Raw genomic sequence first — 27,174 nt, 5'->3', positions numbered from 1 at the left:
TGTATGTATTTTCACCAGAATTCTAGACTGAATTCTTCTGTTTATAATTACAAATTAACACACCGAAGTGTCACAGGTGACCTACTTCAGTTTACAAAATTTGCCATGATATCAAGGATTGTGGAAAACCTTCAGATGGTTCCTTGGAGAGAGAGAGAGAGAGAGAGAGAGAGAGAGAAGAGAGAATGTAAATGTCATCTATGGGAATTCTTTTTTTTTTTAATTAATTTTATTGGAGTGACAATTGTTAGTAAATTTACATAGATTTCAGGTGTACAATTCTGTATTACATCGTCTATAAATCCCATTGCGTGTTCACCACATCTATGGGAATTCTTGATTGATTTAGTAAAGCAATGCTCATTCCAAAAGCAGATATGCAGATAGAAGAAAGATGGGACATATGTTTTCATCTCTTTGAAAAGAAGCATGTTGTAAAACAAATACAATTTAGCTTTTTTCTTTGATTTGAGACATACAGTTTCTCTAATTTTTTCTTCTCTTTCTACTTACATTCAGAATATTGTAAATTCTTAATTCCGCTTTCGCAACTGTTAATATATGCTGATATCTCTCTTTTTCCAAAACCTATACTTTGACTTGGTCATTGCAGCCATTCACCGTAACCCCCACCTCCGACCCCCAATCCATACCTGTCACTGTTTTACCCCGAGACTTAGATGCCACTGCCAAAATTTTGGCAGGATATCTTCAGATGTTCAGAGTATTCAAATCTAACCTTCCTCCCATATTGTCACTGAGTTCAGACCATTCTTTGGTTTCCTGTTAGTTGTCAAATTTTATTTTAAAATCTCTTTTCATTGCTATTTGTTTGCCACACCTTCTCATTTGTTTTAGCCTAACTTCAGTGTTTTTGAAATTATGAAGCACATCTAGAATGATAGGGCCCAGGGATCTGCGTTTTAAACAACGGATTCTGATATTAATGGTCCACAGACCACATGTTGGGAAATACTGATGCAGAATACCTGCTTCTATAAAGCTGCTTCCTTCATCTTATTGGGACCAACTTAATTTGGATTCATAAAGGTTATCACCTGGTAAAATTGAAAAAGAAGTAAAATTTCCCCTTAATAGTCTTTGTGTAGCTTTCATATCTTTTTCCTGTCCCCTGTCCAGAATCCAGCAGGTGCCTCATGAGATAACACTGTTGTCTAAGTCACATCCCTTCTGGGGTTGTCCCATTACATCTGTTCCATTCCTTTAAATATTCTCATGTTTTTCATCAAATGTACATTTCTATTTCCTTTTCTTTCAAGAATATCCCAATTTGAAGATATCACATGCTATCACATACTACCCATGGTGGGCCCTGAACTCATGGTCGGTCTCTCTTTCCTACCTGAGTATTCATTTTATGAGCCTTATTGGGCAGACACTAAATGATTCTAATTATATCAGTACCATTTGGGGCTGTAAGAGCTGTTTTGAATACATGGAACTAAGAGTAAAAGTAATGAGGGAAACAAGTGCTTGTTGCCAAAAGGAGGTAACCATCAATTTCAGCCATTTTCTGAATGGAATATTTTAATTTTCTTTCTTTCTTTCCTGTTTTTTGTTTTGTTTTTGTTTTTTTTTTTAATAGAGAAATCTATAGTTCAGGAGTTAAGTATGAAACCAACCCTTGTAATTATTTTTTAACTAGCTTGTCAAGCCAAACCTGTATACATCCTGGTTCCTTAACTCCCCTTACATCTTTTATGCAGATATTCTAGTGTGAATTTGCTATCTAATATTAAAGGGAGCCACTACTGAGGATGTCTTTTCATGAAGATTCTGAAAAGATTCTGAAAAAACACTGTAATGCTGCAGTGCTGTTTAAGGACATTCACTGTGAGCCTTGACATTGATTCCTTTGATACGTTGCAGCTGAAGTTCATGACCAAAGGAAAACTCCAGAATTAAAATGGCTATTAAAATTACTTGCTAGAGCCATTGTACTCAAGAGTGGATACTACTACCTTTGGCAGAAGGCAAATTGTTGTTCCTATGCACAGATAGACAATGGTTCTCTGACAATGTCTGCCTTTTAATGGAGCATCCTTGAAGTTCCTTTTAAGGATGCTACCTTGTTCTGGCTCCACGTACAGTTTATTAGCATGTAAATTGTTCATTCACATTTTGATTTTGAACTGAGCAGAGATGAACACATATCATATTTTTACAATTAATAGGCTTCTATTAAGTAGGAAAAGTCTTAAGGGAAATGGTCCAATAGCAGAGTAACACATGGTGAAGGTAAATATTTTTAATGTTCAGCATTTTAATTTTAATGAAGCAAATTTAAAATGCTGGTGGGTGAACATTCTAGTTCAGTAGCACATGGATAATGCTGAAATCCCTTGAGGTATAAAAACAGGCAGTTGGAGCTGGCATAGAAAGACAGGGTAGCAGAAGGAATTAAGAGCACAGGCTGTGAAATCAGGTAGCATCTCTCTGGATCATAACTATTATTTCTAGGTTGTTTGAAGTTGGGAAAATCTCTTAAATATCTCTGTGCATTATATCCTCATTGTAAATTAGGGATAATTAATAGATGTTTTGAGAGTTAATGTTAAGTGGTTAGAATAGCTTCTGATATATAGTAGGTAATGCTGGTAAATGGTTAACAATTTATACTCTGAAAAGAAGTCCTGATTTATAGTGTTTGCCAATTGCTGTAGTGTAAATACTTCCACCATGGAGTAAATACCCTGAAGATGACATCAGTAGATGCTCAACTAGAAAGAAATATGCAAATAGGTTTCTCTTGCCTATGTGAGCCACTATTGATTATAAGCATTAAATAAACCTTAATTGTTGTTGTTTTCATATTAAAATGATGGTGGACATTTAAGGACTTTTAACTCATTAATCAGATGTGCCATATATTATAATCTTCTATTTTGATGGAATATTCTATGGATTATGAGATAAAAATCCAACATGCAATACTATGCAATATACCTTTGCTCTAGTTTCCTTGGTAGGATTAGTTAAGGTCCGAACTTTAAATTCTGTGTTTTGTATTTATAAGTTTGCAAGACACCCTTTAACTTATATGATTGTGTATACCTAACATTTGCCTCTCCCAAGTTCAGTGCATTTGCAATTTTTATTGTGATGCTGTCTTCTCACAGAGCTTTTTTACTTATATTCTCATTGTCAGCCATAATCAATTTTGAAAAGGAAAAATAAGAGAGGCAAATTAAAGAAGCAGCCTGTTAAGTAATGCCTTCCAGATGAGGCAACAATTGTCCATTCATTAGGCTGTGAGTTGTCAATAGGCTTTCCATGTTAAGCCTCCTTGCAAACATGTCTCTGCCAGTCTCAGGCAATATATATATATATATATATATATATATTTATATATATAGCTTAGACCTCCTTCTTTCCAGAATTACCTTTTAATGGTGACATATCAGCATCTGTGACAAGTAATAGAGAATGAGGGTGAGAGCCTTCTCTTGCAGGATAGTAATCACTTTTTAAGTCTAAAAATTTAGCCTAATTAATAATCTGGTCAGAACAGGTATTTACATAAAGAGGGTTCAAAATGTGCTTAGGAAAATTGAACTTAGGTATTAACAAAAGAAATTACCTTTATGCTGAGATTTGAGGCCATCTGATATAAATTAGTAACAAAGCCTCCCATGCTAAACGTGTACCATTTTTTCTTCAAAACAGTCAGAACAAATAATTTATCTGGAGACTGAAATTGTAAATATGAAAGTATATAACTGACGCGTCTTTGTAGTTTAGATATACACAGCTGGCTATGACGTTACTATCTTGGCTTGCCTCCTAGCTGGAACCAAGAACTGTATATCATTCAGGTTGTGCTCTCATGATATTAAAAATAAATTTATAGTTCAATTAAGTAAAAAGAGTCTTATTAGTAGATTGTGGAGGATGGGTTAGAGGAGTTTTGGAGAAGCAAACCTGTTTGCTTTCATGAGTCACTCGCACTTTATCCTCAGAAACCTAGAAGGAGTTGCTTTAGAGATATCTTTACCCAGCTGAGGTGACAGGGGCCAGGGCACAGCTGTTACAAGTTTTATTTTTCAGATGTTGCTAATAGTATTAGTAGCAATTATGGAGGCTCTATCGTGTGCCTCCATAAAGCACTAGTCAAAACTACTCATCTCACAACATCCCTGTCAGGTAGATTACTATTAGTATAAATTTACCAATGGAAAAAAAATGAGGTTAAAAATGTTCATTAACTTGCAAAACTTACAGGTACTAATGAAGAAACCTACCTTTCAAAATTCAATTTATGCTCCAACAGCCCTTTTCGTTCCTTCCTGTATCACTCTGCCTCCAGTAAGACAAGACTTGGTGTTGAAACACAAGGCTTCTTTTAGAACTTGTTTTCAAATATTTTAAAGTGGTGGCATAGGTGTTAGCAGCAGGCAAACATCAAAAAGCCATTTGCCATTGAGTTCACTTTCATTGGTTATCTAGATTATCGAAACTATCCGATGCTTTGCTGCTTTAGAAGTACCTTTTTAAAAAGCTATGATATACTTCTCTATTTAATTCCAACTCTTCCTTTAGGAAAGCAGATGCAAAGAGCATTTTTTCAAGAGACGGGGCAGGATATGCATAGTAAGTACTATATAATTCAAAAGTTTCAAAGCTGAAAATGTAGAACAGACACTCTAGGATTTTCCAGTTTGATGAGTCATACGAACATGTGCTTCAGAGCAAGGATTTGTTAGTGCCAGACAGTAAATACTTAGCTTGGTGGATTGCAGGGTTTTTGCCCCAACTACTCAGGGTTTTTGCTCCAACTACTTCAGGGTCATAAATCCCTGGCGGCAATACTTTTCCTGAGATGTATCTTTAAATGCTCTTCATAAAGACAGTGACTTTTATCAATGGCAGTTGTTTAAAAACCCATCTAATTTTGGACATTTTTTCAGAGAGGCTGAGAAATGCAAAAATATCTCACTAAAATTTCCTTGATAATTAACAATGAATCTGATGGCAGGCTGAGTGTACATATCCTCAAGTTTCTTGTCTTTTTTCTGCTTTTCTCCTTCTTCCTTTTAAAAATCGCACTATTTGTACTTGCTGGGTTTTTTTTCCCCTTTCTTCCTGAATTTAGACCTTTGAACTGGAGCTAATGTACAAGGATGAATTACAAATTTCTGAGAGGTTGATAGGAGTCTTCTGAGTATAAATGTTAAGATGTATATCTTTTTTCAACAATTTTAAAATGCAATTTTAAATTTAATTTTGTCTAATTCTATGTTGGGTCCATAGACTAAATATAAATGTTTGAAAATGTCTATTATTGTAAAATATCAAGAAAGTAGATATATAGAATAATAGGTCATTCTGCATATCAAGTTAACTGGTAAATAAAGTACCAACTTTTCTTTTCCACAGATAATAGTGTTATTCACTTTTAATTTATTCAGTTGAAATATATTAAATAAATGTCTATTCCCAGGAGAGTCCTGAGAGACCTGAGCTTAATTTAAGTCTATTCACCTAACACTTCATTACATAATGTCTGGTACTGCTGTCAGTTTATTCTGTTCAAGTCTTGGCTTCCCAGGAAAATCACAAGCTTTCTGAGGATAAGAATTTGTTCTTACATTACTGTTGTACCTTCATAGCACCTAATGCTGACTCTTGGATATAGAATCTGCTTAGTAGTAATTTGTGGCTTTGTCTGATTATATCTTGAATTTCATCCAGTGTATTCTGTACAGTGAATTGTATTTTCTATATTTTGAATATGATACATTATATCAAAAGTCTGCACACTACAGCCTGAACATGACTACCATGGTCACCCATTCATTTCCGTATTATCTAGGGCTGCTTTCACATTACTGTGGCAGAGCTGAGTAGTTGGGGCAAAAACCCTGCAATCCACCAAGCTAAGTATTTACTGTCTGGCACTTACAGGATTATAGAATTTCCAACCCCTGCTCTAGATACTTATCTCTGATGGGGGGGGGGGATATAAATACTTACGGTCTGAATCATTTTTTAACTTCCCTGGAACTATATTACATGATAATACTTCCTGATGCTGAGTATTTTAACCAACATTTTCCAGTAAGCAAAATATAAAAGAGACAGAAAAATAATAATGGAGCATGTACCTCTTTTCTTGACTCAGTTGCTTATATTTCTGCTTGAAGATAGAGAATAGACACATTAAAACACACCCAAGAAACACAGTTTGGTTTCCTGCCAGGATAAACCTTCATTAAAGCCAAGATTCAGTTTAAATTAAAAGGTTGAAACAGTCACATTGTATTAGAGAAAATATACAGCTGCCTTAAAAAAGGATTGAATTGGCTGGTTGTTGTAAGCTGCTCTTTGAGGCTGCCAGTCTACCTAAAATGTATTCATAAAACACACTTAGTTAGGGTTGAAATAATGGTTTAGTTAGTGATCTTAAAAACATAATTATCTCATTGTTATGTTGATTTTTACAAGATAATGTTCATGTTGAAAAGGTGAACAGCAGCCCCTTACACTCTTTGCTACTTTAAGATATTATCATGCTGTTGAATGTTAACAGACTTCTTCAATTATTATTGTTTCAGATGGAAATAATGAACAGCTTGTACTTAATGGCATCTTAAAACACAAGACAAATATTATTGAGAACTTCACATATGAAATTATTTTATTTGAATATGTTTAAAGGTAATCAATGAGTTTGATTTTCAGTGATAATTGACATGTCAATTATTTAGAGTCTCATAATTCTTTCATTTTTAGGTTTTTTTTGTTTGGTCCTATACTACTTGCCAGTAGATATATAGATGGAAAACTATATTTTTCTTGTATGATTGAGAAAATACAAAAGGGTTTTTCTTTATTATAATAGCTAGATAATTTAGAAAGAATAAGGCTAAGATTAGAGAATTAAAAGAGAACGACATTTCATAGTGCTCACTAAGAATTAAGTGTCAATATGGTGCATTTTCTATATGTTAATATTGTATTAAGCATTAGTTATAGATTATTTCTGGTATAACAACCCTTGAATGTAGGGATTAATACCCCCATTCTGTAGATAAGTTTCAAAGATGCTGAGGAATTTGCTCCAATTCATAACACTAGCCAGTTACAGAGCTGGACCGGATCTGTCTGACCAGGCAGTGTTAGTTACTTATTTCAGGGGCATCCTGCATGGATAGAGTGTAAAAGGGCCTTTGCTATCTTTAGGGAAGATCACCCTGCTAGGAGGTAGCAGAATAATAATAGTCAGAGGGGAGTTGGTGGCAGCAGGTGGTTGTAGCACTTTGAGTTCTCAGTCGAATAGCTAATTTTTATTGAGAAACTTTATGTGTTTTTCTTGCACATTTAGCATTTTACATTTATTTTCATAACCATTTGGAGAATGTATTATTCTTTAGTCCATGTCATAGATGAGGATCCTGAAACTTAAAAGTTTCCTTGCCCAAGGTCACACAACTATTATAATCGGTGCAGACAACATTAACACCTACATCTGTTTGCTGCTCTTTTTTTTTTTTTTTTTTTTTTTTTTTTTTGCCTGTAACTACTATGTTCTCTGACTTCCTGGAATTTAATAATATGGGTTGGAAATCCATAAAAATCCTGTGTTTGAGCCTTAAGTTGAATGAGATTTAAAATAATGTTAGTAGCATACAGAATCTGGATATTCATTTTTAGGTGGACATAGGTGAAGAGTTAGCTAAATTCTCCTTTAGTGTCTGTCAAAGTAGGTAGAAAACGATCGTGCTATTTTTGAAAAATATTACATCAATACTTCAATTGATGGCATCACCCATCTTTACATCCTGGCTTCTCAGAAGAGTTCTGAATATCACTCAAAGGCCAGCTTCTCGTTCATAATACCCAGGCTGTCTGCTTAACTGAAAGAGAGAATTTTATTTTATGAAAGATAAATCTATAAAATGTTATAATAAATGATACGTAGTCACTATAAAAATTTAGATTGTAGGAAAAAAGATAGGATATGAAAAAAAGCAGCTAAATCCCCAACCACCCGGTAATTTCCAAGAATAAAATTTTGTATTTCTTGTATGAATTTTCCTATGCATATTTACCAAGGGTGTGTGTGTGTGTGTGTGTGTGTGTGTGTGTGTGTGTGTGTGTGTGTCTGTGAATTGACACAAAATTTCAAAATATTAACAGAGGTTTACTGTTGTCTGGAGTCTTCCTCCTTCCAGCTTCCCCACCAGGAATAGCCTTTATTGCCTCAGGGGAGATTTATTTGCCCCATGGAAGGCATCACCCAAAAGAATCTAGAAAGAACAAAGAAGTTTGTTGACTTCTGTAATAGAAGGTGCTTTGTTGCTTACAAAATATGAAATTTTGAGAGGAAAATATTTTTTTTAGAAGAGATTGGATGTTGAATGTCAAGGAATGAACCCACCATTTCTTTTTACATTCCATAAATAATACATTTAGAAAAAAGCATGACAATCTAAAAACTATATCCTGTCCTGTATGAGATGAGGTATCAATTATAGGAAGCAGAGAATTAAGATGATGGTGGTTCAGTGAGTAGAGACTCAGCAACCCATCCACTTACAGATGAGCACTATAGGGATGGTGCTCAGTGTGACAGGAGTGAGGGGAGATCTATAGCAGAGAACCATTATCTAGTTTCTCTTTCTAAAACTAGTGGAACACGCAAGGCTTGTGCAGAATCTCTTCATCCAGAATGGTAACTAGCAGCAATGGCTAAATGAGGTGTCTTGTTGGTGGGCTTCAAAGATACCTCAACTGCCCTCTACTCTTCCCCCTTGATATGGGAGGGAATCCAGGAGTATTATGCTTCCCAAAGAAGGATGTGAACATGGCTGGGATCCCACAGACAGTCTTTGAGAAGTTTCAAAAACCAGGAGGGAGCAGAATGACATATATAGACATGACGCCTGGAAGGCAGAGGGTGATGAGGAAGGGAGGGAATGTGGAATAGTGGAGATGGGTGTGGACTGTACACATCAGTGAAAGCAAGCCTGGACAGACGCACTTTCACAGGGCCCAGACACCTCCTTCTAATGCCAGGATGATATAGGAGCTCTCCAAAAGCTTAGATCACCCATGGGCACAGGGAAGGTAAAGTGGGAGAGGAAAGGGGGAGAGGAGAAAGGGGAATATTTAGGTTTTGGAATGCTGAAGTATTGAATATGTACCCCTAAAACAAATTTTAAACCTGAAATAACCGAGTTTCACATGAATTGGCAAATTTAAATTTTCTACTACTAAGAGGAAATGAGGCGTTGAAAACTAAGAAATCAAAAAAGTTATAATGTTTGCATAATCTGAGTTTTTGACTATGAAATTTGTACCTATTTCAATTTTACATGAATGGAATAATGCCATATATGTTTTTTTTCTTTTGTTCACCCTACAAGATGTATTAGCTATTTCTCCATGTCAGGACACATACATACTCAACATCCTTTTTAATGAGTATATAGTGTCCAGTGTATATTTGCCTAACCAGTCACCGATGTTGCACATTTAATCTGTTTCCATGTGTTATTTACCTTTAGTACAATCCCAGGCAGGAGTCTCCTTGCCATATTGAAAAGAGAGTAGTTTTTATAATCATCTAGTTTGACTGCAAGTTTTTACATTTGGTTTACTTTAAGTAAGCTATGTTTCATACTTTGAGAAATCTTTCATAGATTGGAAATTGTGACTAGAACTTTCCTTATTGTTTAGCCATAATATCTCAAGCTATATATACATATAGATATACATACATATATATGTATACATATACATATATATACACAAATATATATGTATATATGTATAATATATATGTATAATATTTCATTTTAGTTGATGTTTGACCTCTGGTATGTGATCACCTTTTTTATTTTCCCCATAATTTCTATTTCCTAAGATAAAACATAGTGAGATACAGAATTTTGCTATGTAACTTATAAATTCTCAAATAAAATATTGTTCATATAATTTATACTTTTTTGTACTGCATTCTATTAGTGTACACAGATAAGACTTGACTAGAATTGAACGCATATTGGTAAAATAATGTTTTATACTGTGGCATAAACAGAATATATTTGTGCTATTTTAGGGAAAATGGGCTTCAATATTTATATCAACAAGTCATATACCTAAGTATGGCTGATATCATAAAAGAGGATATGATTATATAATATGAAACTCATTTATTTTAAGAGGCCTGTTTTTTGACTTTGTTCTTTAAGCAAGGAGTTCAGTTGGTTAGGACATAAGTAGGCATTCTCTTTTAATCTTTGGGAAGAATCCTTTTAAAATAAAATTTTTATTCCTGGATAGAGACTTTGTAAAGAACATTTTAAGAAATTTGGTATGGAGAATTATTGGGGAGGAAAAAGGTAGAGAACAATTAGATGTTCATAGCAAATGTGAATGTACCTATTCAGCACCCAGTATGATGAAGCTGTCTGTAACATCAGAGAGATCAAGAGCTCAATACTTAATCTGCTGAAGGAATAAGTGATTGAGTTAATGATTGAATGACTCGGTGACCAACAGCTCTGTCAAGGAGTCAGCAGATGCTTCTGCTGTAGATGTCTGCTCTCTAATGATAATAGGGCGTCTGATCCCTGAATTACATGCTAGTAATTTCTTGTGGCAGATGCTGAACTTATTGCCATGTTTCTGGCACTAAAACATAAAGGAGACTTAGCATGAGGCAGAGCTGACTATCCTGTTACAAAACTTTCACTTAGAAGGGACAGCACAAGGGAAACAAAGGGGGAAGTAGAAACTTGAAGGGATATTGACTTTAAAGAACATAAGTCATTCATGTTTCCTTAATCAGAAATACATTTTCTATAAGTGCTCTAGGAGCACAGAGACCATGAAATGTGGGAAGGACTTTGAAAGGCAGAAAAAAAAAGTGGGAAGAGCAGGAAGTGTTAATGGAAGAGTCTACTCTAACTGGAGTGTGAAATGCTTGAGGAGGAGGAATAGATGCTATGACTGGAAAGAGAGGCTTCCTTGAATGAGCATTGAAGGATGATAACCTTGAATTACAGATTATTGGATCTACCATTGCACTGTCCAATATGGTAGCCACGAGTTACCTTAAGGTATGATGTAAGTGGAAAATACACACCAGATTTTGAAGACTTAATATGAAATAAGACAATATAAAATATCTCATTAATAACCTTTATACTAATGACATGTTAAAATGATAATATTTTAAATTTATTATTAACTATATATTATTACATATATATTATAAAAATAATTTCACGGGTTCCTCTTCACTTTCATGTGGCTACTAGCATATTTACAGTTACACACTTGGTTCACACATGTGGCTTGTATTTGTATCTCTCGTTATATTTCCATTGCATGATGATGGTCCAGGCTTTTACTTGAAACCGATGACTTTTGGGTTGTTGAGGGAATAATAATGCGTGTTAGGACTTATGTTTGGGGTGACATTGCCTCAGTTACACTGAAGGGTAGAGCATGGAGTAGAAAATGTAGGATTGGAACTTGGAGAACAGAAACTAGAGATACCTCACAGAGGTATTCACGTAGAAATCTGTGTGAGGCTAAGCTCTCAAAGTATGACTATGAATGACATCTCCTAGGGAGGAAGTGTCTGCAGAGGAGAGCTAGAAATAGAGCACCAACCTGAGCTATGTAAGGTTGAGCATGACATTTACCTTTGGATTTTAAAGACTTTGATGTTTAATTTCTAGCAAAGGTATTGGCAGAAAAACAAAACAAATCACCACCAACACAACCCTTTGCCTTATTGAGTGAATGCTGCACTGTTAAGGAGCAATTCCAAGAGATAGATTCAGAAGGCTGAGTGGCCCAGTGATTTTTCTTCCTTCATGTGTATAAATTGTAAAGAATGTAATGCATAGTGAATCAGTAAACATCCGGAGAGATGGAAGAATAGAAAATATACAATAACAAAATATACAAAAATATAGAATAACTCAATTAGAAAGTACAACTCCGAAATGATTCTCTAAGGTCTGCCATACCTAAATGTTCTTTATATGGCAGAATGATATATTTAAAACATGAATTAATTGCACCCATAATTGTCTCTCCTACCCGACCCCCTGCAAAGGGAGGCAAATGAAATCCTGGCAAGCAGTGAAATCTCAGACTGAAGGGGTTATTTAAGGTCTGATATTTTCAGGTACCAACGATGAACTCGACCCACTGCTTGTGCTGATGGGAGGATGAAAAGTTTAGCCTCATTTCCTATGTGTGGTCGAGACTTTGAAACTTCCCATGGTTTCACTGGTGATTGTATTAATGGAAGGGATTGTATCACAAGCAGCCTGTGCCCAAACTGACTCCAGGCAAAGCCAGAACCTCAGAGCCAGGGCACAACACACAGTGGGGGTACTAGGAATCTCACTGCTAAGGCTAGCTGTGTAATTAATGGGGACAGATTGAGAGAAGTGCGGACATTGTATACTTGAAGATCAAAAAGAGAACAAAAAGCAGTCCATGAAGTCCTAGCTTAGATTTATCCTCTTAATAAATGCTGGAAGAACAAATGAATTTTGTAAATTAATCAAACGAGGAATGCAGTATACACATTTCCAGAGATTAATTTAGATGTTGAACAATTCAGGCCACCAGGAAGGTACTGGCACTTGTTAGGATCCATAAATTTGGTCAGATTAAGACAGTCATTCAAATTTATCTTTCTTCCAGAGTCTGAGGAAAATACTGTCTCATCTTTTTAACCGGGGGGAAATTAGTCCTTCTGTGACTTGGCCATGGGCTTTTAAACTTTAGGATCTATTAAGAATCACTCAGAGGACTTGCTGAAATTCAGATTGCTAGGTCCCAGTGTCACTAGACCTTCAGTAGTATCCAGCAATATGCTTTTTTACGTTCACCCTTGGACACTTCAGTGAGGACGGTCTTGGACCATAGCTTTACATAATAATTTTCTAGGATAAGTCATCTCCCTGACATCTTAAAATATGAACACAATGCTAATTTGGATGAGACACTGACATTTTAGGATCAAATGATGCTGATAAGGAATACAAGGACGAATTATCTCTTGTTGCTTTTAAAAACCATGATTCCACATTAAATCGATCAGTAATTGAATATATGTCTGAAGTCACAAATACCTCATCTATCCGTGGAAACATGCTATCCATAGAAGTAAAAATTTAAACACAGAAATATCTACATAAACATTTTAGTCTTGTTTTCTGTAGTTGTTATTTAGACTTTATAACTCTCCATGGTTTTACTGGTTTCAAGCAGCTCAATATCCAAAAATATCTACTACCCCAGTTTCTGTCTTTCTAGGAAGTGAGAAGGCATGGGTTTGTAATTAATAGTAAATGATATAGCAATACAGTTTTAGGTTATAACAAACATAACACAGTTCCCATCACTGATAATTATCTTGTATGATTTCATTCACTCAGTGTGATGGGATCCTATTATGGGATTATTAGCCAATCTGTATTCTACTTTTTTCCTTGATGACATATTTACAGCATTCCTTACACATTTCAAGTTAATTATGAGAATAGCCCAAGCAACCTTGGGCCTCGGAGTACAGAGTACACTTTTTCTCATTTATTGAGTGGAGCCCAAGAAAACAAGTAAGATACCAGCTTGGTACAATACTAGAGGATTTAAAGGGGAGGGTTGGAATTTTATGTTTAGATGTACAGGCAGCACTGCCACCCTGTGAATGCTCTGTGACACCAGAGGTGCTGAGAGGTAGATGAGAAAAGGTGAATTAATTCAAATGGGCGTCATGACTAGAGAATACAGAAGAGAGCATCTTGACCAATGATCTGAACTCTGTGTGACAGTTGGTAGGTATGGCCACTGTGAGGACAGATAGGGTGGCGGTTGTCCACGGGCTGCCAGCAGGGACAAATACTGAAGACCAGAAACCAGATGCCTTCCTCAGTGCCATGATGCTCTGTAAGTTCTCGAGGATAATTTCTGCCTCTCTGGAAGGAGTGGGAAGGAAAAGCTTGAACTGACTCAGTAGATACTTGTAATGACTCCGTTTATCTGGAATTAACTTTTCTGCCATTAGGCAGAATGGAGTCCCAAAATAAAGATTAAGCTATATTACTTTATAAGGTGAGTTTTTGGTGTTCATACAAAGTTCTAGAAAAAAATAGGATATCGGTAAATCTTTAGCTCTCATTGGCTTTTTCCATATTTTGTGTACTTTTGCTTCCCTTTCTTAAGCCCCTGTCTAGATATCCCTTTGACTTGTGCTTGTTAATAATTTAGTGCACTGAACGTTGGCTCAACCAATAATTTATTTGCTTAAATAACTAGAAAATTCTGTGAGGATGTGAAATTTAGGGTTGGTTTAATTCAAATATCAATGACTCGATCGTATCATTGAGGTGGCAGTCTTGTGTCTCTGTGGTTTCCTAGTGCTGTCCTCTGTACATTTAACTTGCTCTTAGGCTGGTTTATCTCAATGGTTGCAAACGCACTGCCAGTTATAGCATCCATGACTACTGGTATTTTTATAGATCTAGGGGAAGACAGGAATTTTCTTCTCATAAGCATAAAAGTAAGCAACCTGACCCTCACATCAACAAGAGTAATTTGGTTATATACCCACTTTTAAACCATTAACTATATCAGCGGAGTCCCATGTTCTAATTGGCTAAGGTTTTAGTTATGTTATCATACCTGAATCCAAAAATGACCCAAATCACTTAGTTCCATCAGAGTCCACATTTGAAGCTAGGGTAGGAGTCAGTCTTTCTCATACCACCTAGCTGCTATACAAAGAAGGAGGGATAGAAGAGATGCTTTTCTTACAGTGGCCCTTACAAGTAAGAACCCTTTGTGTTCCCGTCATTAAATTATCGTATTATTTTATATAATCTCCTCAAGATTTCCAAGGCATCAGCTAAGTTCTTTCATATACTTTTAAGACATTATGTGACTTTTTGGAGGCAATGGATTGCTTTTATTATACTAGAAAATTGGAACAATTTCTGGCATAGTAGATAAGACCGACTCTGTAGAAGATTAGCAGGTAGCTTATTTGAGGTGCCACAAATTAAATAGTTCTTGACAAATGACTGAAAAAAAAAAAAGTTTTGCATTTTTAAAGGCTAGAGGGAGAGTGGCTGAATCAATCAATGAGGGGACTGTTCCTGGCTCTGATTAAGGTACTTTTGGACAACATGAATCATTGATAAACTATAATAAAATGACTCATATCTTTGTGTATTGGGAGACTTTTAACATGCATACTATTGATCCTGAGGGAGTGATTTCACTCTCCATTTGAAAGTCAAATTGGGTCCTCTTTTTTGTAAGTCTGTTTGACACAATAGGCTATAATGGGCCTTTTAGGCTTTTTCAAGTCCAACCTACTCATAAAATTATTCACTGTAATGGCTCCTTTGGAGCAGTGACAGGACTTGATATAAATGTTTGTTAAGAACAGTTGGCTTTGCTGATTACATTTCCAGGGATGGCAAATAGAAGCTTAGGGGATGGCAAGGATTTTGGAGACGAGGCACTGTTTTATCAGATGACACGACTACCAGTCAGAGAAGAACCAATGAGAATTATTGATTCAGTGTATGCTATTTTTATAGCTTGAGGGATTTTATACATATGGATTTTTTTTGGCATAATGCGTTTTACACATATTGGAATGTACGTGCAAAAGTATATTGAAAATATAGTGGACCAAATTACATGAGTATTTTTGTTCTATGTACAAAATGTACAAACATCAAATAAGTATTTGTTGGATAGTTAAATAAAGTAGGTACCCAATTTTACTTTTTAATTTTTCATGAATTTGAAAATTAATGATTCTGAAATATGTTTTAATTTCTTTACAGAAGACATGGAGGTGTAGTTTGTGAACTTCTGTTCCTATGATAATTTTGCCAATTTATATTTAACTTATTTTTCAAGTAATGATGAGAAATAAACTTTCTCAAGAAAATTTAGTTTGCATTTCAGAACACAAAAATTTTCTGATTTGTTGGCTACCTTGTATGCTTGGAATGAGCTTGATTAAGAGTACCTGAACACAAGAAATTCCAGTATTGCATTTAGGATTGAGCTATACCAACAATGCTACACTATATTTTCAGTGTGACTAATCTGTCATTTGCCTACCCTGATGAAAAGCCATATGAGACAGAATCACCTACAGGAGGGACTCTGAAAAAATCAATATCTTTTGTCATTAACTTTATGAAGGGACAGATAGGTGCACAGCTAAAAGTACTAAAAACTTTTTAATGGCAGACCCACACTACTTTTGCTCTTCCTAGGATGTTAGAAGTGTCCCTGTTAATCAAGTTAACTTCCTTATCATACATAAGAAAGCTCAGGCAGGGTAGGGAATTCATTGTTGGGCTCACAATTGCTCAATAGTAAAATTCATCTCTTTGGCAATTATAACCATTTTGACATTTTCTCTTCAGTTTCGAAGCTAGAGTTTGTGTCAGGATTGGGATTTGTAATCCTGTAGCCCAGCCCTACTACGTTTGGATTAATTGGCATTTTATTCTAGGTGCAATGGAAAGTCCTTGGAGGATAATATTTAAAAATAGAATAATAAAATGGTTGTTAAAAGAGAGACAAGGAGAATTAATGATTCCTAGATTTCTGGCTTTGATAATGGAATGATTGGTGGGATGGAAGTTCTATTAACAGATATGAGGAAGTCTAGGTAGGGTAGTAAGTTTTAGGGGTATTTTTGGGAGGAATTTAGATCCACACCTATAACATACTATTATGTTTGATTTAGATTTCCTTCTTTTATACTCCCATGGTACGCATAATTTTTGTTTCTATGCTGATATAAATTTTTAATTGCCCACTCAGTGTTATTTCTTTTTATTTTCCCCATTACAACAGAATCATAGTTTTATTGTTGGCAGCAAAGTGTTTAGATACTACTTTATTTTCCTGCTTCCCATGCAGTAGAAGTGACCATGGTAGAGGTGACAAATCTGGTCAATGTGTTAAGAGTGCTGGTCGGTGGAGCTTCTGAGAAAGTTTAAAAGGGACGCAAATTAAAATGGTACATCCCAGCTTTGTTGTTGTTGTTGTTGTTGTTGTTGTTTTGCATTTCTCCTTACTTTATGCCTGAAATGTGGATGCAATCACAAGAACTGTGAACAACATATTGCCACCAACCATGAAAGACCAAAAAGAATCATGCAGACCTTTATCTTGATTTTCTTGACTTATTCTACTAAACCTGGATTGACTTCCTCTGTATTTCTTGTTCTGTGAGGAGAAAATGAAGCTTATTTTTTGTTAAACCACTGTTGTCTGGGTTTTCTGTTGCACACAGTCAAATCCAAATTCTAGCTGACAGCGTTCATCACAGTCTGCGTTGTAAATTTTGGTGTTTTCCTGTCTTCCACACTAGATAAGTTCCCTGAGTTCAGAGTCCTTGCCTTATCTATATTTGTATTAATGACACTCAGCACAGGATTAATACATGATCGACACCATGAAAGTTAGTCAAAGTAACTTGATAAATAATTACATCATCAACATAGGTAAGGTGAATAAGGCATGGAATAGAAATAAGCCTAGATTATTTGGATTTACCCCCTGTAGTCCAGCCTTGTGATAAGATAAGGCTGTTCTTTACCTACAGTTAAAAGCAAAATAAATTTCAGAGTACCAGAGGATTTCCCCATAAATATGATTCCATAGGAGATCTGTAGTCACTCCAAAATATCTAAAGCTTATATGCATTTATAATATACAAAAGCACTTTCATGTTGGGTGCCACAGTTGACCCTCATTGTAAACACATCCATTTTATTGATAAAGAAAATAAGACCTAAAATACCTAAGGGACAAAATGAAAATCACAATAAATGTTGGTGGCAGAGTTGCAACAACAACAACAAATCCGAAAGCTATTATAAACTATACCAGTGTCACTGTCAAACTCCTCACCAAGCACTTTTTGTATAATTAAATTTAAATTTAGATATTATATAATACTGGGAGTGCCAAAAAAATGTATACACACTCTTGTATTCATATTTTGTTATCGGTATATGTTATTACAATTTTAATACAGTTTTTTCCTTTCTTAAAATGTGTATACATTTTTTGGCACCCTCTGTATATAATAAGACATGCTACAAAATGTAGAAATTATGCATAATGCAGTTAATATAATGCAAATGTGTAAAATATTGAGATATGCAAATTAGATATATTTTATTTTATTCTGATTATTTGATATAATCATAACTGAATAATGCTCGGTAGAACAGAGTTTTCAAATGTAATTATATATTGACAAGTTGGAGGTTTAGGTATAATTTTATGGATCCTTTCCAGGTATGTCTGTCTGTTTTAAATTCTTGTAAAATTGGCGTGTTATCTCTTGAGAATACTGTGAGTTAAAAGTATTTTATTTGTATTAGAAGCTATGTAAAGCTTCTCTAAAAACAGTTCAGTATTGCAAATGGACACAAAGCCAAATTAGTGAAGACCCCCATTGGTCAAATATAGGACAATGTAAGCATCAAATAAATAATGATATTATTGGATTATATCTCATTATATTAAAAATATAGTTTATGAGTTTGTACTATTAATAAAGGTGAACAAATAAATGAAATAACAGGGAAGAGAATAATCTTTTCAGCGGAATGTCAATTAGTAAGTATAAAAGAGAATGACCGAGTGGAAACATCACATTTTTATACATCATAGTTATAGTTCATTGAGGTAGAAATCCTTAATGGACACTAAAATCATTTGGTGAAAATTTGTGGGGAAAGCAGGATATTTGCATACTGTCAAAGTTTCCCCCCTATATTATTACTTCTTAATTATAAAGGAGAATAGTACCTTTACATGGAGAAATATGACAGACAAAAAAGTGATCAAAGTTAGCATTACCACTAATAGGATACAGCAGACACATGATGTGCCACCCAAATCCCCTATTAGGACTGAAGGGTACATTCTCGAAGCTACCGCACTTCTGTCAGACAGTCCCAGATGTTAGCTATCTTTGGAATTTCCTTGGCTGAAGAGGTCTTTTCTTCCCAGTGTGACCGTCCTCCAATGACTAGTTGAGGTGGTGCTGATAGGCCTAGCCCTCTTGCCCCAGTGCTGGGCAGTTCTGAAGGGCTGTTGCAGTTGTACGTCTCCCTGGAGGGTGGGCTAATTAAGCCTTTATTGATACTGAATCACAGCTCAACTTCCTTCTTTCCTTCCTTTCCCCACTGGTGATCTCAAGAGTACTTCTTAATAAAATTCCTTCATATTAGCCACCCTTTCAGAGCCTGCTTCTTGGGGAATCAACCCTGTCTTATCAAACAAACTGACCTCATGTGCCTCTAGATATACTACATTTAGAAGGGTGCAAATTAGTTTTGTGTATTCCTGACAAAAATGTAAAAACTGCATCTAGTTATGATGAAGTATTCAGACACCCCCAAAGTGAGATATTCTACAAAACAACTAGTCTGTACTCTTCAAAAATGTTTACTTAATTTATATTTTCTACTTTTCCTATGCAGATTATTAAATTACTAGGTTTAAAAAAAAGGAGAAAATGCCATTGCAATTAGTAGCATAAAGAATGGGTGAAGTGAAGATAGTTAAATTACATGTTGATGGCAAATCACATATATATCTTTCATACTGCAAGATTCTCTCTTCTAAAGGATAGGTTCTTTTAGAAAATAATTGTACAGGTAGTTTGCATAAGTGGTGAATTTTAGAGTATTGCTAGAACAACTAGTAAAACTGAAATTCTGTCTCACAGAAACTTCAGATCTGAAAGAAAGAAAAATGACAAATTTTTCCTACTTTAAAGTGGGAAATGACTTTTTTTTTCTGAATAGTGAGAAATGGCAGGGATAGAATGAATGATGAAATGGAAAAGTAAGCTAATAAAGTGGAAAGGCATAATGTATTACCATTTATTAGCTTGTGAAAAATGAAGGATAAATGGAAAAAGGAGAAGCTAGGAATATTCTTCTTTTTGTTATAATACTATAGTCCTAGTATAGTGAATTTGCAACTATTATCCAGAACAGCCTTGATTATGGATTATGGATTAAGGATCATACTCGATGTTGAACTCCAGGATGGGTCATTAGGTTCATGCTTCTATCTGATGAAGGAAACAGATCTCTGTAAACTTATATCCTTTAGGACACGAACACTCATCCTTTTCTTTATTGTAACCAGAAAAAAATATACAGCATGGAGAGAGACCAGGCGTTCAAATTAGAAGTAAATGTGTGTGTGTGTGTGTGTGTGTGTGTCAGCGAAAGAGAGGGAAAGGGAAACAGAGAGATGGTAATTTTGTTAATAAATAGAATAGTCAGTTGAATTGCTGGAAAAACAAACCTCTGTAACAATTTTGTGACACTGAGGTGTTTTATAAAGCATAATTTGATCAAATATATAAGTAGCAAGTTAAGATTAAAGGTACTTAAACCAGACAGTGACATAGGACAGAAACTCATGTAGAATAAGAACAATAGGGAAGAACCAGCAGTTTGGGGACAATGAAGGAGAATTATAATAAAGAATAGAAAAAAAGAAATTTCTTAGAGCCCTTTAGGTCCCTGCCTGCACTACGATGTTATCTACTATTTGGTGGCCTCACTTAGAATACAAAATGTAATGCAGATGTTTCTTATAATTTCTGATTTCCAAAAGTTAAAAACAAATAGTGACTATTAGAGTTAATCAAAACTTTTAAGAAATGATTTTTGAAAGTGTGAATCCCATAGAAGGATACAGACAGATAACTAAGAATCAAAAGCCAAGAGACACTAAGCAGAAGCCATGAGGCACTAGAAACAGAGAAGTGAAGAAGCTGGACCATGAAAGCTGAGGTATATCAGTGTTTCTGCCGGTTCTAGAGAGTTTCTGTAACATTCACAATGCTGTTCCATGAGGTCTGATAGTACCACTGTTGAGGTTGTTAAGCCTTGTTACCTCCACAGGTGCACTTAATAATTCAACTCTCACTTGAGGAATCAGAGCATGATTTTGTACAAATCAAATTAAAAAGAACCTAATAAACCTGTAGATTTCACTCATTTTTGAAATTCCCTTTATAGTTGGCAAACAACTTGAAAATGATGTGGGCTATTAATCATTGTTTCCTTAAAAAAAGTAGAGCTGTGCATTTTGACTCTTCACTAAACTCCACTCTGTCCTCCGCCAAAAAAATATGTATGTTAATAAGAGAATAGGCAGGAAAGATGATCGTAGTGCTGGATTTACCTTTCTGTGGCAATAGGACAAATTCTTCATGACTTCTATGAGCAACTTCCTGGAAGTAGACTGTGGCTTAATGATATATAAAATGCCCAGTAATACCTCAGTGTGTCCATTTAAGATTATGACAACTTCAAGACTTTCTCTCTTTCAGCTTTTTGTCAACCAGCTTACAAATTTAACAGGGTAATTGACTCTACTGAGGGCCCAAATTGGTGCAGGACAAATGCATGTAACGGAATGATTCATGTTATTTTTAACAGGGCCATGTTGGAAACTAATTGTTTCTTTTCTAATCTACAAAACAAAAGTTGTAGAAAAACAGGAAACACGATGCCAAATTATTAAGATAGGAAACACAACAGCAAACAGTAACTCCCAAACAAAAACCTGTAAAAATTAAGGCTCCAACGATTTATAAATCTTGAAAACACTTCTGCTCTGTGGTCTGCTTTATGCAGATGTTTCTCTTGATTTTTAACAGCCTTCATACTGTTTCTACTGGTATTTATGTATCTGAGATTGGTTTATTATGGCTCCGCTGAGGTTATGCTGTGAGGGAACCATCTCAGCATGAATAGAGGTGCATTTATAGGGCAATCCAGGCCATTTTCAATCATAGTGTTGTATTTTGAAAAGCCTTTCATTTTGCTGATGTAAAAATAAAGAGGACAAAGCCAGGTAGAATCAATCTCTCTCTCTCTCTCTCTCTCTCTCTCTCTCTCTTTCTTTATTCAATGATTTGAAAGACAAATAAAACAAAGCCTAGAACCATTGAGTAACAGCATGCATGATCCTCATGCTTGCTTAAGCTGAGAAATTATTTATATCTAATATTGCCAGAAAATTGGATCATATTACTTTTATATAAAGCTGACCACCACAGACAGATTTTCTTAGCCAAGAATTAGTCTATTATTGGGTACTGGGGCATTTTGGAACTACCAAGTTCTTATAGACTTAAACCTAAGTGAACTAATTTGGGTATAGCTAGTAAAGGTCAGAGAATTTTCATTTTTTTGACAGACGTGTTTTAATTTAGTTATGGGGAAATAGCTATTGGGCATTTGGGGGAATCCATTGATATTGTTTAGCATTTTTCATCCTTGCCACACAAGCACATTAGCAATGTTCTATTTTGTATTTTATTTCTGAATCAGAAAATGTAATTTTAAAGATAAAGTAATCTTTTTACGGGTTTAAAGGTACAAACATACCACATTGGAGAAAAAGGGACTAAGACTCTGTAGAGAGATTTATTTCAAACTATTACAAAAAGTGTCCTTTGAATACTCATGGGTATTCCTCCAGATGGGAAGATATTACCTTCTTACAATCCTGAGAACAACGTACACCTAGGTAACACTAAGGGGAAAGGAACAAACAATAGCAAACCTTATGACATGCTTTGCTTTTGAAAACAAAAGACTTGTTTTTTCATATTTCATATACTTATTTTTTCAAGTTGAAAACTTTTTAAAAATAGTCTTTTTCTTTATCAATATATTTTGTTATTGAATTTATTGGGGTGACATTTAATAAAATTATGTGGGTTTCACCTGTATAATACATCATCAGTATATTGCATTGTATGATTTCCTCCCAAAGTCAAATCTCCTGTCACCATATATTTGGCCCCCTTTACTGTTGTCTGCCTGTCCCTTTTACCCTCTAGTAAGCTCCATACTATTGTCTATGTCTATGAGTTTTTGTTTGTTTGTCTTGTTTGTTCATTTGTTGCTTTCAATTTTATATCCCACATATGCGTGAAGTCATATGATTGTCGATTCTTTCTGTCTGACTTACTATGCTTAACATAATATTCTCAAGATCCATCCATGTTGTGGCAAATGGCAGTGTTTCATCTTTTCCTATAGCCGAGTAATATTCCATTGTGTGTATATACCACAGCTTCTTTATCCAGTCGTTTATCGAAGGATGCTTTGGTTATTTCCATATCTTGGCCACCATGAATAATGCTTCAGTGAACATAGGGGTACATATATATTTACAAACACATGTTTTCAGAATTTGGGGATAGATACCCAGAAGAAGGATTGCTGGGTCGTATGGTAATTCTGTTCTTAATTTTTTGAGGAACTGCTATACATTTTTTCCATAGCTGGTGTACCAATTTATTTCCTACGAGCAGTGCATGTGGGTTCCTTTTTCTTCATTACCTCTGCACCACCAGTTGTTACTTATCTTATTCATACTAGGCATTTTAACAAGTGTGAGGCGATATCTCATTGTGGTTTTGATTTGCATTTCCCTAATAGCTAGTGAAGCTGAGCGTATTTTCATATATCTGTTGGACATTCGTATGTCTTCTCGGGAGAAGTGTCTGTTCAGATCCTCCACACGTTTTTAATTGGATTGTTTGTTTTTCTTTTGTTGAGTTGTATGAGTTCTTTTCATATTTTAGTTATCAACCCATTATTGGAGATGTTGTTTGCAAATATCTTCTCCCATTCAGTTGATGCCTTTTTGTTGTGTTGATGATTTCTTTTGCTATGCAGAAGCTTTTATGTTTGATATAGTCCCACACATTTATTTTTTCCTTTACTTCCATTTGATGTCAAAGTCATAAAATCCTTTCAAAGGCCAACGTCCATAAGTTTAGTACCTGTGTTTTCTTCTATGTATTTTATTGTTTCAGGTCTTACATTTAGGTCTTTGATCCATTTTGAGTTAAATTTTCTATGTGGTGACAAATAGCAGTCTAGTTTCATTTTTTTTTGCATGTGGCTTTCCCATTTTCCCAGTGTCATTTATTGAAGAGGCTTTCTTTTCTCCATTGTATGTTTTTGGCTCCTTTGTTGAAAATTATTTGCTCATATATATGTAGATTTATTTCTGGGCTCTCAATTTGTTTCTATTGGTCTGTGTGTTTGTTTTTCTGTCAATATCATGCTGTTAATCAATGTAGTTAAAGTGGACATTTTATTCAAAGCAATACACAGATTTAATACAATCCCCATCAAAATTCCAATGGCAGTTTTAAAAAAAGAAATAGACAAAAAAAAAAAAAAAGAAAGAAAGAAATAAGATTTGTATGGAACCACCAAAGACTCCGGATAGCCAAAGCAATCCTGAGAAAAAAAAGAACAAAACTGGAGGTATCACACTCCTTAAGGACTTCAAATTATAGTACAAAGTGACAATAATGAAAAGACTCTATTTGGTACTCTCCTCTGTGCCAATAGACATTTTCCTGTGTGCCAATAAGAGCAAAATTCACAGTCCTAATAGAGCAATCCTAAGAACAGAATATAAAGACCTTAGGACCTCCACACTGAACAGGATATATTACACAAATCTTCCAAAAGCAACCCAGATTTTCTAAACGCAAATAGGTTGGTTAGGGCTTGACCTTTGTCTCTGTCTGGAACTCTTGAAGGGTTCTTGGATATCAAGAGACTGATGTAATATTTAGGACCAGCATCCAGAGTCAAATATGTTCTTCTACAGCCAGTAGACATTCTGCTCCCTGACAACTGACTTGTTGATATTACTGAATTTGTTATGTTTTCCTGGTGACTGTGAAAGACACAAGAGAAATCTTTTTTGTTTGGATGTTCTGAGTTGTCTAAAGTTCACACTTTCTGCATAACTCTCTTTTCTATGAGGAGGATCCTCATTATCTTTAAAAGTTCACATCTACTGTCCTGCTGTGACCTCAAACACAGTGTATTTAAAAATAAACTCATCTTTATGCATACAAAAAAAGTCCTCATGAGTTAAGGGATAAGAGGTAATGGCCAACATTGGAAGAGAGGGAAGACTTAAAATCTTTAGGTTATTTACTGTTCATTCTTTTGAGACTCTGAGAGATTGTTACAAATGGCAAAAAGCTTCTAAAACAACGGTGGCCAATATTTTGGAAATATTAGGGAAAAATAGATATTTATGAGTTCTATTTATGAACTTCAAAATAGAAATGGCCTTATGGGTCTCGAGGAGGAGGGGCTGTGCTGTGAAAAGTGCTGTGAAGTGCTTTTCAAACTTGGATTGCCCACTTTAGTGAACAGAAAAAATGCCAACGAGAGAACCAGCATGCTTTTAAAACAACTAAAATATTACTATTCAGGACATATTTGAGAAGTCACAGCATGGGACGTTTTCTAGTCTTCAATTTCTCATGTTTGCCTTACACTTTTGAGTAAACAAAGTATATTTACACATTATTTTATTGAAACAACCTCATAATTTAGTGATTTTTTGTGTATGTCGAATTTATAATTGGGGAAACTGAGGCTCAGAGAGCTAAAGTGGCTTGTCCAATGTCATACAACAGCTAAAACATTGCTGGGGCTCCTCTTTTGTACTAGTCTCCATACAGTGGAAATACAGACATGACTAAAAAGCAAGACTTTCCCCAGTTCAGCTTTTCTCCCAACTTGGGGTTCTCTTGTGGTATAATGGCTGGGATACAAATGCATATTTATGCATAAACTGAGGTAGGAACAAAATCCTGTTAATGCAAGAAGGAGGGAGGCACTAACTGCCTGAGGCAAATAGGGAAGACTCTAGGAGCAGTTGGAATTTCCCAATGGAGCAGAGGAAAGCTGCACTTCAAAGTAGAGGAATTAACACATGCAAATGATACTGATAAATGAAGGAAGAGTAAGAATTTGCCAGGCTGGAACAAAGGGTCCAAGGGGTTGAGGATAGAGGTTGGGAGGTCCAGAGGTTATAGAGTGATAAATCTGAAATTGTGGGTAGGGACTAGATACTGAGGCTTCTTCCATGTCAAACTCAAGTTTTATAACCTGAATCACAAAGGCTTTGGGAGCACAGGTAGAGAGAGATAAATACAACCTTAATTCTTGGAGTCCAAATTCAGAATCCATACTTAATTTGGCTCTTGGAATCTGCAAAAACTAATTATATTTAATACAATCCCCTTCACTTTTGATGTTGCCTTTAACTTCCAGCTTCAGAGAGAAATCATTACATTCAATCTAAGTCTTTGAACTAAAAGATGTCCGTCTTTAGGAGTTACATACTTGTTTCATTGGAAGATGCTAACACTTTATTTTAGTCGACATCAGACAGTCTCTGGAAATATTCACTTTCAGTTGATTAGAAATCAGAGAACGAAAACAAACCAATTCAGTTGAAAGAACTAATTACAAAAATGTGCATTTTGGAGCGCTCTTTATAATCCTGTTCAGTGAATAGCTGAACTTCATGTCAGGCGGGAGTCTATAATGATTATTCCTCTGGCCGGTACCTGAACAGCAGCCAGGAGACTGCAGCTACATTTCCCTTGTCCCACTGTCTTCCTTTCCAGATGTTGTCTCTTACCTTTTGTTTTATATCAACAAGGAAAGTCAGAAGAAAAAGAGAAAAATTCAAACACTTGCTTTTGCTCACTAAATTAATTCTGCCATCCTGCTGCTGTGGGTTAAATCTTCCCTCAATTCGCTTTCTACTTCGACACCCTTGGTAGCATTGCTTTTCTTCACTTCCTCCTACACCAAACTATCATGTTGCCTGGGTCCCACCCACACCATGATTATTTAACCTTTGTTTTTTGGAGGCACTAAAAGTTCACAGTGATACAGAAACAATAAAGTACCACACAAATGTATAAGGTGTAACTTTTCTATAATAAGCCCCTGGCTGGTGGAAGATGCAGATGTTTGTTATGTGAAATTGAGACTGGGCCACTCATGAGTACTGCATGAAAGGAATGAATTAATCCTAAAAATCATAATGAGAAAACACAGACTTTATTCTACTTGAGTAAAGAGATCCTAAATCCCACACTTGAGGTGCATATTATGATAGGTTATTAAATCTCCAAGCAAGCTAGCTCTGTCCTCAGTTTCTCTGGGGACTGAGGCCAACAATTACTATACAGAAAATGCGCATCTATTGATATGAGATGTTCAGCAGGGAGGCAACACAGCAGCC

Source organism: Rhinolophus hipposideros (assembly GCF_964194185.1).
Source record: "Rhinolophus hipposideros genome assembly, chromosome: 7".
In the NCBI taxonomy this organism is placed as follows: Eukaryota; Metazoa; Chordata; class Mammalia; order Chiroptera; family Rhinolophidae; genus Rhinolophus; species Rhinolophus hipposideros.
Note: the sequence above shows the minus strand (reverse complement) of the source record.